Genomic DNA, 13,091 nt, shown 5'->3' on the forward strand with positions numbered 1-13,091 from the left:
TGCATGTGTGTTGCTGTGTGCTTAACCTGCTACAGATCACCTGCAATTTTAAGGTTCCCTGATTGCTAAAAGTTGTTTACTTGATTTCTTTCATTTAAGTGTAGCTGAAGCGGCAGGGCTGATCAGAGGCAAGACGTAAAAAGAGAGGCAACGTTAGTGATTTTTCAGGCACACTATAAAACAATTACCCTCAATCTTTAGGTATTTCTTGTACTTTCAAAACTAAACGCTAAGCTCTCCTTGACTTGGGCTAAATTTTTTTTGAATAACTGATACCCTGGAAAGTCCTGAACAGTTGCACAAACACTGAATCAGGGACTTTAAAACTCAGCCCTGTGTGACATGTTTAAGATGTAGGAAAATTGGGCCTCATCTTGCTCAGAATAGATGAGGTCAAACATACTTCCCCATTCCTGGTGTCTCACAGAGTCTGAAATTTCTGTCATTAGAGCTTCATTTTTTATCCTGGAGTTCTCTTTTAAAATGCATATTTTCCTGGAAATATATTAGACTAATTCATGAAGATATTGAAACTAATTAGGTCCATTTTTCCTTTCGGTGGGAGAGATTACCAGCAAGAGAGCCCTGAACAAGAAGGAAAGAGATGAATTGGGAGAGACTAGAAGCCCCAGCTCTGGCTTTTCTGAACCTAGACTTGGCCCAGTACAGTACAGTAGTTGTTGAAGTACTTTGGATAATAACATTGTGGGGCAAATGATTTTAAGAGTGAGTACTGTGATGTGTTACTTAATCTAAGAAAATGGATTTTTTAAACTTCAAGTGTTGCTATGCAATACGAATTTTGATGATTTTTTTCCAGATAGGGTCCCAACAGGAAACAGATGGTACACTTAAATTAGGATAAGTTGAGAAGAGCTTCTTTTCAAAGAGACTATTTGTAAGGAGGTTGTTGGGGGTGTAATGAAAACCCAAGGGACAGTCTGGGAACTAGGGGTTAAAAGAAACAGAGTGGTTGACACCCTGGGACCCTAAGGGAGTGATTATCAGCATCTGGAAAGGGAGTGTTATTTGGAGCAGACCACAGTAAGAGGAGCAGTGACCTTGACCCAAGCCAACCAAAGGCCGTCTCACTAGGAAAAAGCCAAGGGATGAATACCTTGACCTTCTCTGGTCTTCTGCAAGGGCTCCCCATTGGCCAAAGCCAACTGGCAGCCAAAGAGAAAGAGAACACATTCATACAGGGTCAGCCTCCTGGGCAGAGAGAAAGGTAGAAAACGGCGGAGAGTGGATCTCAGGAACATTGTAATGATATTTCCATTCACTTGACAAGAAGGCTTGAGGAAGAGCCATCCAATATCCCTCCCCCTTCCCACTGCAAGCTTTCAGAGTGAAGATGTCTTGGGCTTGCGGAGAGGAAAAGGTGTGTTCTTAACATCAGCTTTGGAGCTTTGATTAGTATCTTACACTTATCTAATTTCTGTATCAAGACTGTTTATAACTGAAGTTGAAAGTCTATGATGCCAGAGTGGCCAGAAAATTTAAGGGCCTGCCACAATTTTCAGCCTAGAGCAGAGAAAGATGACCTCTCTTCCCCCTCACCATCTGACTTTATATATATGTAATGGAACAGTGGGGGCAAAAATAAATATATAAGGTTGCTTTTCGATTAGGTCAGAGAATTGTGCTTATTCAACATACCACTTATGTAATCTTTACTAACTTTCCCACATTACAAGTAATGAAACTAAATTCCAGAGAGCTTGATTCACATGCCCTGTTTTAGGAAGCCATTTCACACCCAAATCTAAACTAGAAGTGTGAATTGAGACATCTATATGATATGCAGCTATAGGCTTACACAAGCAATTAGCACTGGGGCAAATTTCAAACAAGGCCAAAGACATTGACTAGCTATCTTTGCTCTGTCCCTTGGCTGCACACATTACCTTTAGGTAGCTCAGTATATGGTGAGTGGGGAAGTCTCACTGGACAACCTAGGCTTCCGTGGTACAATGATTTGTACATCTGCTCTGCTCTACATCAAAGGTTTAGACCTTTGATTTGTGATTTAGAAACTCAATTTCATCTGTTCACCCAAGAATAATCAGGTCCTGATGAACTGATATATTTACCAGCCTCACAACAGATTTTCTGGTAAATCAAAATGTCCATTGAACTACCCTGAGAAATGTTACTATCAAAAAGACAAGATTGGTGTCAGCTGGTCAACAGTCTATGGCTGAATTGTTTAGAGAAAGAATACAGACAAATCAGACATTCACATTCATTCTCAAGAAAATAACTCCAAGTATAAATCTCACTGACAGTGGGCCAAAGACATAAACATCACATGTAAATGACAACACATAACATTAATAAATTGCTTTACTGATGATATGCCCTGCATTTTTGCAAATTCCTAGATGTTGTTGATGTGTATGTACCACAGTGTGGTGAGTTGGCATTGTAAAGCTTTGACTAGCCAGAACTTAATTAGAACCTTAAATTTAAAAGAATTTCTTTTGATGCATGTTCCAGTTACCAGTTTATTTCTTCTCAGCTCAAATCCACCCTTTACTACCCTGCTTTGTGATGCTGGAGTTGGACCCTGTAAATATTTCTCCTTTGCAGCTGGCATGATGCCTTGTCAGTAAAGAGCACTGGAGGACCACTGCAGGAGGAAAGTGCTTCTCTTCTTTGTTCTGATGTGGTTTTCCTTCTCCTGCAGTGCATGGCAGCCAGTGGGTACCAGAATCCCAACCACACTCAACCACCCAGCATGTCTCACAGGTGCTCCGCGAGGTGATTTCTTCCCCATCCTGACTTGCAGCACCTCAGTGAATTTCTCTACCACCCAATGGATGACAGCTACAGCCTCTTTGGTGAGATCAGAATCTCAGCCTTGAGGGGAGAAAGGGCTCTTCCAAATTTGTCCCTTCCTTGGGTGCTTGGCCTTAGTCCTATGGCAAGCATTCTCAGTGGGGGTAAAAACTGGTTCTTGGGGTGGTGTGTGTGAAATAATCTTAAGTATTACAATGGTTTATGGCCCTGCAAAAGGCCACAGCACATAAACAGATACACAATATATCTGCAGTGTTAAAATTCCATGGAGGGGAGCATTAAGGGGGGAAAATGTCTAAAAAATCTCCTTAGGGAAGCAATAATGAAAAAAGAAGTTCAGTAACACTGCCTTAGAAAGTACTGCTCCCCATATAGACTATTCCTGTATTCTTTAGAGTTCTGTTTACTCCTTAGTAGTTAATCCCACTTTTAGTTAATATACTTTATATTAAACTTCCCCTGTTCAGATTACTGTGTGGTATAGGGACCACTGCAATGGAATTATACAGTAAGGGAGATAGACTGGGCTCAACTCCAAACAGAGCATGGGTAAGTGAGCGGGGGTGGAGGGGTCAGTGAATGGAAAATTATTAAGAGGAAAATCAGCAGTAAGGGGCATTCTGGCTAAATCAAACTAACAAGATTTTTGCTGAAGATAGACCTGGGTGATCAGACATCACCTGGGGGATGGTAGAGGATGAGGAACCTGATCAGATATCAAGGGTGATCAGATATCGAGGGTGGAGGGTTCTGGTTAAACTGACTTAGTGGGGTTCTTGCTAAAGCTGGATTTCACAAGGAAGTGCAGAGAAGAGACGAGCCTAGGAGAAGGTTCAGGAGCCTGACTAAAGTTTGGTGAAGTAAAGAATCTTTGTTAAAACATTGACAAATGAACTATGTATGAAAGAGAAACAGACTCACAGACATAGAGAACAGACTTGTGGTTGCCAAGGGGGAGGGGAGATGGGGGAGGGAAGGATTGGGAGTTTGGGATTAGTAGATGCAAACTATTATATATAGACTAGATAAACAACAAGGTCCTAGTGTATAGCACAGGGAACTATGTTCAATATCCTGTGATAAACCATAATGGAAAAGAATATGAAAAAGAATACGTATATGAATAACTGAGTCACTTTGCTATACAGCAGAAATTAATACAACATTATAAATCAACTATACTTCAATAAAATAAAAAAGATCTGGACTGAGTAAAAAAAAAAAAAAAAAAAATTGACAAAGAGTAAGAATAGCCATTTCTCACAAGTAGAAACCCAAATGGCTAAGAAGGGTTGAAGAGAAGTTCAATGTCACCAGTAAACACAGAAATGCATATTAAGACTTTTAAAGATACCACCTACACACAGATTTGTAAAAATTAGAAAGCTGGACAGTGATTTGGCAGTCTTGGCAAAGATGTGAGAAAACAAGGACCCTCGTGTGCTGCTGATGGGATGGTAAATAGATACAGGTATTCTAGAGAGCACTTTGGCAGTATTTAATTGTGTGTGTGTGTGTGTGTGTGTGTGCTTGCACACATTCACATGCACACATGCAACCTATGACTCGGGAATTCCTCTCCACACAGGTTCATAAGGAGAAGTGTATAAAGATGTTTATCACAGGGTTGTTTGCGGTACAAGGGAGTTAGAGGCAGTCCAGGTGTCCTATCACTAGGGGGATGGACATATTAAAGGTATCTGACACATGCTATGGAACTTTATGTAGCAGTTCAAAGAAATTAGCTACATGTGCATAAAGGAACATGGAAAGAACTTAAAAACAGCACTGCATTAAAAAAAAAATCAATAAACAGAAATGAGCCATTGAACAATACAGAATTAAAACACGTACATTCATAAAACAATATTATATTAAAAACTTGGGGGTCCGTGCATATCCAAGCACATATTAAATATATCAGAGTGCCTGCCGATGCTGGAGATGAAAGGGCAAAATAATAAAATAGAAAAAGAAGATGATAAAATGAAACAAGAAAAGACCTTGCATGGATGATCATGTACCATCATGAACTGAGGAGGGTGATTAACTCAAGTCTTTGCACTTGAAGTCCAAAAGAAAAAAAAAAAAGGAAAGATGTAAACCCTATCTTGCTTGAAGTTTTTTCATTCCACAAATGAGATGTGATGCCTGCCTTTTGAGATAATCCATGTGAAGCGCTGTGTGAGTAGCTCATCCATTTAACCACACTTGAGCAAAGCACACAGCAGTGGAAAGCCAGAGGATGGGAATAAAATAGAGTGGAGGATACACCTGTAAACTGAACTCTGTAAACCAAAGCCTAAATGCAGCCTTCCTTATGAAACCAGAAGTGCGGTGTGGAACCAAGAATGAACATATCGTTCTGTGGTATCAGATCAGTGACCCTAGCCTTGTTACTTCCATGAGCAAAAAGAAAAATTATTTGAAATAATATCTTACTATGAAAATCAGAATAGAGGAGACAAACAGGTAGCTCCAAGACATCTGCAAAGACAATTTAGTTGGCAGAGGTGGATCGTTTGGCATCCATCAGGCAGTATAAAATGCATGGTATTCGTATGTGTATGTACATAATTTTTTTAAGTGAATTGATCTCAGGATTCTGTTTTTTTCAAAATGCCTTCAAACAGGAAACACAAAAGAGCCTGGTCTGATTCCAGGACTCTTCCTTTTTAAGGCTGCCAGGTCTATCCTCTTGCAGGGAATGAGAGCGGACAAGGCTGAATATTTCTCTGTGTTTCTGAAAAGGGCTTGGCTCACCGAGTCCTTGCAGCTGCGTACACCACCTGTGGAATGAATCTGTTGCCCTTTTTCAGTTCATTCTTTCTTATCTCCAACTGCCTGCTTAGGCAGATGATTGCTGGGAATTCACATGTCTTTTGTTTTTCCTTAGCTTTAAACCTATAGCCACCTAACTTAAATTACACTCTAAAGTTAGCAGTAATGCTTTTAAATGGAAGCCTCAGAGGTGGGGAAGTGAGGGAATAAGGAGTGAATTCTTGATTCTCTGCTGCTACATTATCACTTGATCCTCTAAATTATCTTTTATACTTAAAAATTTTTTTATTAGGCCATTAAAGTGAATGATTCTATAAACTGTATTCAATCAGAATTCTTAGATATTTGAAAACGTTTTTGGCTACCATTTCATTTGGCTATTATTTCACAGTAGACTCACACTACAGGTTTAAAAGTACGTAAAGATATCCTTTAGCAGCATACCAAATTTCATTAAAGAAAATTAAAATACATACACACTTAAAAGAATACCACTTTTTTTTTGGACATCTTTATTGGAGTATAATTGCTTTACAATGATGTGTTAGTTAAAAGTAGGTAAAGACATGCTTTTAAAGTAAAACTATCACAAAGTCTGAATTTTATAGGAGAAAAGAACCGTAGCACTTACGGGCCAGTTCTCAACCTCTTTTTTCCCCTTTGCCTTCCCTGCAGTTATAGCACTCCTACATAATGAGCCTCACCTGGGAAGGACAGACATCTATGCTGTAGTTTGAAAAGATCCCTTTTTTCTTTCCTCACACCACGTTTATTAGTTTTCAAAGACCATATGGTGCTAATTGATGAAAGAAGTAACAGCGTGAATCACAGACTGTTTTATGGACCAGTCCCTACTTCATCTTGGACGGGATGACATAAAGCAGGCATCCATGGGGCCACTGACATAAAACAACCCCGAGTCCCCATCTGCAGAGAGGCAGTGAGTACCCAAACACTGTTTATTGCCGTTTTTAACCTTATAATTAAATTCCATGCTTCCTCGGCTATTGGTTAAAGTATTATTTAGCATTCAATTTAAAGTTTTTTATTGGCTAGTATTAAAGTATTTGCTGTATTATCAAAAGCTTAAAATATTGTTAACCAGTTAACCAGTTTCATGATGTAGTATCTGGATTTGATTTTGTTAAACGTTACTACACATATTCATGTAGAAAAGTTACAAAATAGAGCCAACATTTTGAAGAAAAAGGAGAAAAGGGCAAAAAGAGGAAATATTTTTCATAATTGTACCAACCTAGAGAAAACAGCATTTTCCCATATATACTTCCAGCCTTAAATAAGAATATTTTTGTCTTAAACAAGAATATCTTACTTCAAAATTTTCACCCAAATAGACTTGATTTCTACAAAGGTGAGCTGCTGAGAAACCAACTTCCTTTGTGCAAACAGCCGATTCTGCTTTGGCGGGGGGAGGAAATGGCTCACATCCTGACAAACAGGGCATCATTGTTACTCTATCAGAGCTGGCACAAAGCCTTCTTCAGCCAGAAAGACAAGTGTGTGACAGAGAATCCAAGAGTTGGCCCAGTTTAAGGGGAAAGTGGCTTAAAAGCAGATTTTATTCACATACAGAATGTGCTAGGCATTTCCCACGTCTTCTCCCTAATTATTACAACCCAGAAAAACATGGGTTTGAGTTCCAGCTGTTCCTTACAAGCCAGGTAACCACAGATAAGTTAGAAGTCACCAGTTTTTTGCAAAGACCAATGAGTTATTACAACAGAGCCCTTAGTGCCTGGCCGGCAGTAAGGTTTCCACAAACGTAGGCTGCAGTGTTGTTATGGTCGTGGATTGCCTTCAGAATTATATGAAATACTCTATTTGAAACTCCTGCCGCACTGAGGAATTATGATTACGATACTTAGTATTACAAGGAGGGCTTGTTCTTAACCTCATGCTTTTCACTTGGCAGCACTCCCCAGTTTTTTTCCTCTAGTCCAGCGCTGACCAGTAGGACTTTCTGTGACCATGGAAGTGGTCAATAATCTGTGCTATCCAATATGGTAGCCATTAGCTAGAGATGGCTATTGAGCTCTTGAAATGTGGTTAGTGCAGCTGAGGAATTGAATTTTTGCTTTAATTTTAATTAATTTAAATAGTCACAGCTAGTTCCTTGATGTCTGAGCGTTCCTACCCCCATCTCATCACAGTAATTACCTTTAGTCACGAAGCTAACCCATTTGTAAGTGCTTTAGTAAATGTCTCCTCATTCACACTGTTTTGAATAACATCATTTTACATAAAACCTTTTTAAATTGAAATGTAGTTGACATAGTTCCTTCCTGATAAATGATAAAATACAATCATACCATTAAGAAAGTAGAAACGAACTGGATATATATCCAGCATCAAGCCTCTCAGCCAAGTCGGCTATCCATTAAGCACTTTGCAAACTTGAAGGAGAAGAACTTAATAACCATTTCAAAAAAACATTTGGTGGTTTAGATGTTTCTTTACAGATCTGGAATGAAAAGGGGATACTTCTGTTATCAAACGCCCTTCCTCACCGTATAGAGCAGAGTCTTCTTGATCTGCTCTGATTCTACGCCTTTAGGTCAGTTCTTTACCTCCCTGTGGCCTCTTGCTCAGAGCCCCTTTCTGAGCCTCAGGCTGATGCCTTCACCCACACCTGTTGTTGTGGAGTCTGAACTTGACCAGGCTCCCCAAGGGCAGCCACTGAGTAACTCAGAGTCAGTGACTAAGCGGCCGGGTCCCGGAAGTGAGCCCACATCCCTTTTTCTGGGTTCCAGGGTTCCTGCTCCTCTTCCCTCTGTTATAAAGCCAATCTTAACTTCAGGCCCTAGATAAATCACCTTACACTTATATCAAAGAAAAGCTATAAAACCAAAAACAATTTTGCCTTAGGTAAGACTAACTCTTCCTTCTCTCCCAGGGAAAGGCTGCCACCTGCTGTAATACATTAGCACTGGGCTTTTCCAAGGTCACTGAACAACCACTTGCACGTACAAAATAATGCAAAACCCCACCTGCCTTCACCTCTGTGTGTCAGGAGTGTAAATAGGAGGGCAAACCAGGAGGCATTCCTCTTAATTCCTTGACATAGGGCAAAGAAGCAAACCTATTCGTATGAATGGTGCCCAGAAGGAATTGGCATCACTCTAACTCTGAATATGAGAGCATCCTTTCTTCACCATTCAGCAACACTTTTTCAAATTAGCTCATAGTAACCTTCATAAAATCTCTGCTGTTAAGAGGCTTATCACTTACTCAGTCCTTCCAGTTCTGTGTATGTTTATCTATTCTTCACAGCCCTGGCAAGTCTTTGGTAGGTGAAAGGATGAGAGAAGAGTAAAAATTGATAGTTTGCAGGACTGCATCCCTGAGCCTTGCACTCTCTCTGCAAAAAAAATCCCCAAACTCCCTTTCCCCCACTCCCACCCCAATGCCATTCATCACCCACTAGCTGTGGTAGTCTACCTAAACACACACACACACACACACACACCCCTCCCACTCCCCTCCCTAAATTATGCCTTTGTACCTGAGAACTTACCAAACTTAGAGAATTACATAGGGATTCCAACACTGAGTAAACTCAAATATAAACAAGATGATATTTACAACTAAAAACCCAATATCCATAAAGTTTGCAATATGAGAAAAATAGAACCCCAAACCAATAACTTTTAAGTAAAAATAGCTGAAAGAAGAATACCTTTATGCCTGGGTTTAGCTTTGTAGAATCCATGTCATTGATAACACTGATACAGATGTAAAATGTCTGCATAACATTTGCCAGCCTCTTCAGGAAACTGTTATTTTGCTCACTGTAAATCAGGAGAGCTCTAGATTACCTCCTCGACATCTCCTGCCTGCATTTATAGACAGGAAGAAGCAGGCTATGGAGGCAGGAAAGGACAGAAATGTTTTTGTTGGTGTAAGAGAAGGCTTTTTAAAAGTTGCATCGATAGTCAAAGAAATGAACCTTTATAGTATCTGATGCTGCTACAAGTGTGTGTGTGTGTGTGTGTGTGTGTGTGTCAGTGTGTGTGTGGTTTTTTAATAAGTTTTTTATGGCAACATTTTATTTACGGTAATATTATAACAATACACCTCCCTAGCTTTTATTTCAGTTTTTTGCTTCTACAGTTTTTTAATCCTCTTTTAAATTCCTTTTACACACAATTTTGTAATCTACACAGCATTTTTAATGTCTTGAACTATTCCTTTGAGTTGTTATATCAAAATGTACATAATTATTCCCCAGTTGTTGAAGATTTAGTTTCCAAGTTTTTCGTTTTAGTTAATACTGAAATAAATATCTTTGCAGAAAGTGCTTTTTTCCTTCTTTTAAGTTAATTCACCATCTATTACAGGGAGGGGCATATAGTAAATGCTCAGCAAATATTTGTTGTATAAGTAAATTATTTGTAATATGTTATCAGGAATGAGAATATGAGATCAAATATCAAAACAATGCTGGTATAAACAAACTTAATGTCTCTTGGTATAGATTAAGTAGATTTCCAAAAGAATTTTTACTTAGTTTCAGTGTCATCAGATAAGTTGATCAGCACATCATTTTCATCAATCCATCTTTTAAAATCTTGTTAATTAACAAGAGGTCAAGGCATGACAATAATACTGCTGAAATCAAAGGATATGGAGAGTCTGAATCAATATGGAGCGTGTGAGTAACGTTTTTAATTGTTTTTAAAGTCTATGCTTAATATAGTTTAATTCTTTAAGTCCTCATTCTAACTTGCAAAGCAGAGCATGTAATGGGATCAGTTAACCTACCAGATTTTAACATCTTAGGCAGTTTGGGTTTATTGGCTTTAACCCAAAGGACCAAAGTGGAACAGAATTTGTTATAAGGTAAAGTATGAGCTACAGGGGAAGGACAAGAGGCCATGGATCTTGGCTACTCAGACTGTGGTTCCCAGACTAGCTGCATCAGTATCACCTGGGATGTTAGAAATGCAGAAGATGTTAGTAATGCATCACTTGTTAGAAATGCAGAAGCCCAGACCTACTGAATCCAAGTCAGCATTTTAACAAGAGCTCCAGGTGATTGTTACGCACGTGAAGTGGAGAAGCAGTACTCTTTTTTTTTTTTAACATCTTTATTGGGGTATAATTGCTTTACAATGGTGTGTTAGTTTCTGCTTTATAACAAAGTGCATCAGCTATACATATACATATACCCCCATATCTCCTCCCTCTTGCGTTTCCCTCCCACCCTCCCTATCCCACCCCTCTAGGTGGTCACAAAGCACCAAGCTGATCTCCTTTGGCTATGATCTCCCTGGGCTATGCGGCTGCTTCCCACTAGATATCTATTTTACATTTGGTAGTATATATAAGTCCATGCCACTCTCTCACTTCTTCCCAGCTTACCCTTCCCATTCCCCGTGTCCTCAAGTCCATTCTCTATGTCTGTGTCTTTATTCCTGTCCTGCCCCTAGGTTCTTCATAACCTTTTTTTTTTTTTAGATTCCATGTATGTGTTAGCATACGGTATTTGTATTTCTCTTTCTGACTTACTTCACTCTGTATGACAGACTCTAGGTCCACCCACCTCACTACAAATAACTCAATTTCGTTTCTTTTTATGGCTGAGTAATATTCCATTGTATACATGTGCCACATCTTCTTTATCCATTCATCTGTCGATGGACACTTAGGTTGCTTTCATGTCCTGGCTATTGTAAATAGAGCTGCAATGAACATTGTGGTGCATGTCTCTTTTTGAATTATGGTTTTCTCAGGGCATATGCCCAGTAGTGGGATTACTGGGTCGTATGGTAGTTCTATTTTTAGTTTTTTAAGGAACCTCCATACTGTTCTTCATAGTGGCTGTATCAATTTACATTCCCACCACCAGTGCAAGAGGGTTCCCTTTTCTCCACACCCTCTCCAGCATTTATTGTTTGTAGATTTTTTGATGATGGCCTTTCTGACCGGTGTGAGGTGATACCTCATTGTAGTTTTGATTTGCATTTCTCTAATGATTAGTGAGGTTGAGCATTCTTTCATGTGTTTGTTGGCAATCTGTATATCTTCTTTGGAGAAATGTCTGTTTAGGTCCTCTGCCCATTTTTGGATTGGGTTGTTTGTTTTTTTGATATTGAGCTGCATGAGCTGCTTGTAAATCTTGGAGATTAATCCTTTGTCAGTTGCTTCATTTGCAAATATTTTCTCCCATTCTGAGGGTTGTCTTTTGGTCTTGTTTATGGTTTCCTTTGCTGTGCAAATGCTTTTAAGTTTCATTAGGTCCCATTTGTTTATTTTTGTTTTTATTTCCATTTCTCTAGGAGGTGGGTCAAAAAGGATCTTGCTGTGATTTATGTCATAGAGTGTTCTGCCTTTGTTTTCCTCTAAGAGTTTTATAGTGTCTGGTCTTACATTTAGGTCTTTAATCCATCTGGAGTTTATTTTTGTGTATGGTGTCAGGTAGTGTTCTAATTTCATCCTTTTACGTGTAGCTGTCCAGTTTTCCCAGCACCACTTATTGAAGATGCTGTCTTGGAGAAGCAGTACTCTTGACAGTGAAAATTGCTGCTGCCAGTTGTCTCTGGGCTTTAGCAGAAAGGAGACCCACCATGAATATTAAGAACATGAACCTAAAGACAGCAAAGAGCCGCTGTAATTTTAGGTTGGGTGCTCCTTTTGAAAACGTTCTCAATAGTATAGCCTGGCTTTTAAAAAAGTCAAATGTATTATGGAGAGCTTGAAATATAAGCTTATTTAGTATCTCACAGTAATTCAGACCCATTTATTTTTCAAGTACAGATTTATTTGTCATACTAGCAGATAATGAATTATCTGATTTCTAAAATCCTGTAGAGATGATTTTCAACACTCTTTGCTAAAATTCCTCCTGCCACCAATTAAAATAACTTGCTCTCTATGAGATTTGAGTACCTTGTAAGCAAGAAACTTGGTTTACTTATATCAGAGATTGTCAGAGTTAGCTCTTTGGTTGACTTGTATCCACCCATCTCTTGGGTGACTTAAAAAATCCAAAGATTTGGGCCTTAATTCAGTCCTCTGAATCAGAATCTGTGGGTTTGGAGCTTAAGAATCTGCATCTACAAGTTGATTCTAATGCACAACAAAGTTGGAGAAACACTATCTTTCAAGTTTTAGCAGAAAGCTGAACACCTGAGCAGTGGTTCTTAACTTTAGATGAACAATGGAACCACCTGGAAAACCTTAAAGAGACACTGATGTCTGGGTCCCACTCCCAGAGATTTTTATTTAATTGGCCTGAGGTATATAGCCTGGGCATGGAGAACCACTGACAAGGTGCTTTTATAAACACTTATCTCACTGTAATCATCATCTACTTTGTGTGGAAAGAGAAGCGGCCTGGAGGTTAGAATATACATAGAGTCATGATCAGTGACAAAGCGTTGGCCAACTGGTCAGGGCCTGGAAGAAGAAAGATTGGGAGATCAGGGAGGAAGAAGTCTGGGGTGGGATGGCCATATAGGAGTGGGGATAAAGTGGATATGAAGATT

At 39.2% G+C, this 13,091-nt stretch overlaps 1 protein-coding gene and 1 long non-coding RNA gene across 3 annotated transcripts in view; one reads left to right on the forward strand and one right to left on the reverse strand.

Annotated features, from left to right (window-relative positions):
• LOC309612523 overlaps nt 1-13,091 on the reverse strand; it is a 55,921-nt gene that overhangs the window by 15,801 nt on the left and 27,029 nt on the right. The window lies entirely within an intron of this gene.
• The window catches only part of VPS54 (VPS54 subunit of GARP complex), a 131,841-nt gene continuing 120,921 nt past the window's right edge, over nt 2,172-13,091 (forward strand). The window contains exons 1-3 of the transcript XR_014235100.1: nt 2,172-2,843; nt 6,259-6,523; nt 10,112-10,255. The gene's annotated coding sequence lies outside the window, so the exon portion shown is untranslated. The remainder of the gene's footprint in view (nt 2,844-6,258; nt 6,524-10,111; nt 10,256-13,091) is intronic.

Source organism: Balaenoptera borealis (genome assembly GCF_965194805.1).
Source record: "Balaenoptera borealis genome assembly, chromosome: 15".
Classification (NCBI taxonomy): domain Eukaryota; kingdom Metazoa; phylum Chordata; class Mammalia; order Artiodactyla; family Balaenopteridae; genus Balaenoptera; species Balaenoptera borealis.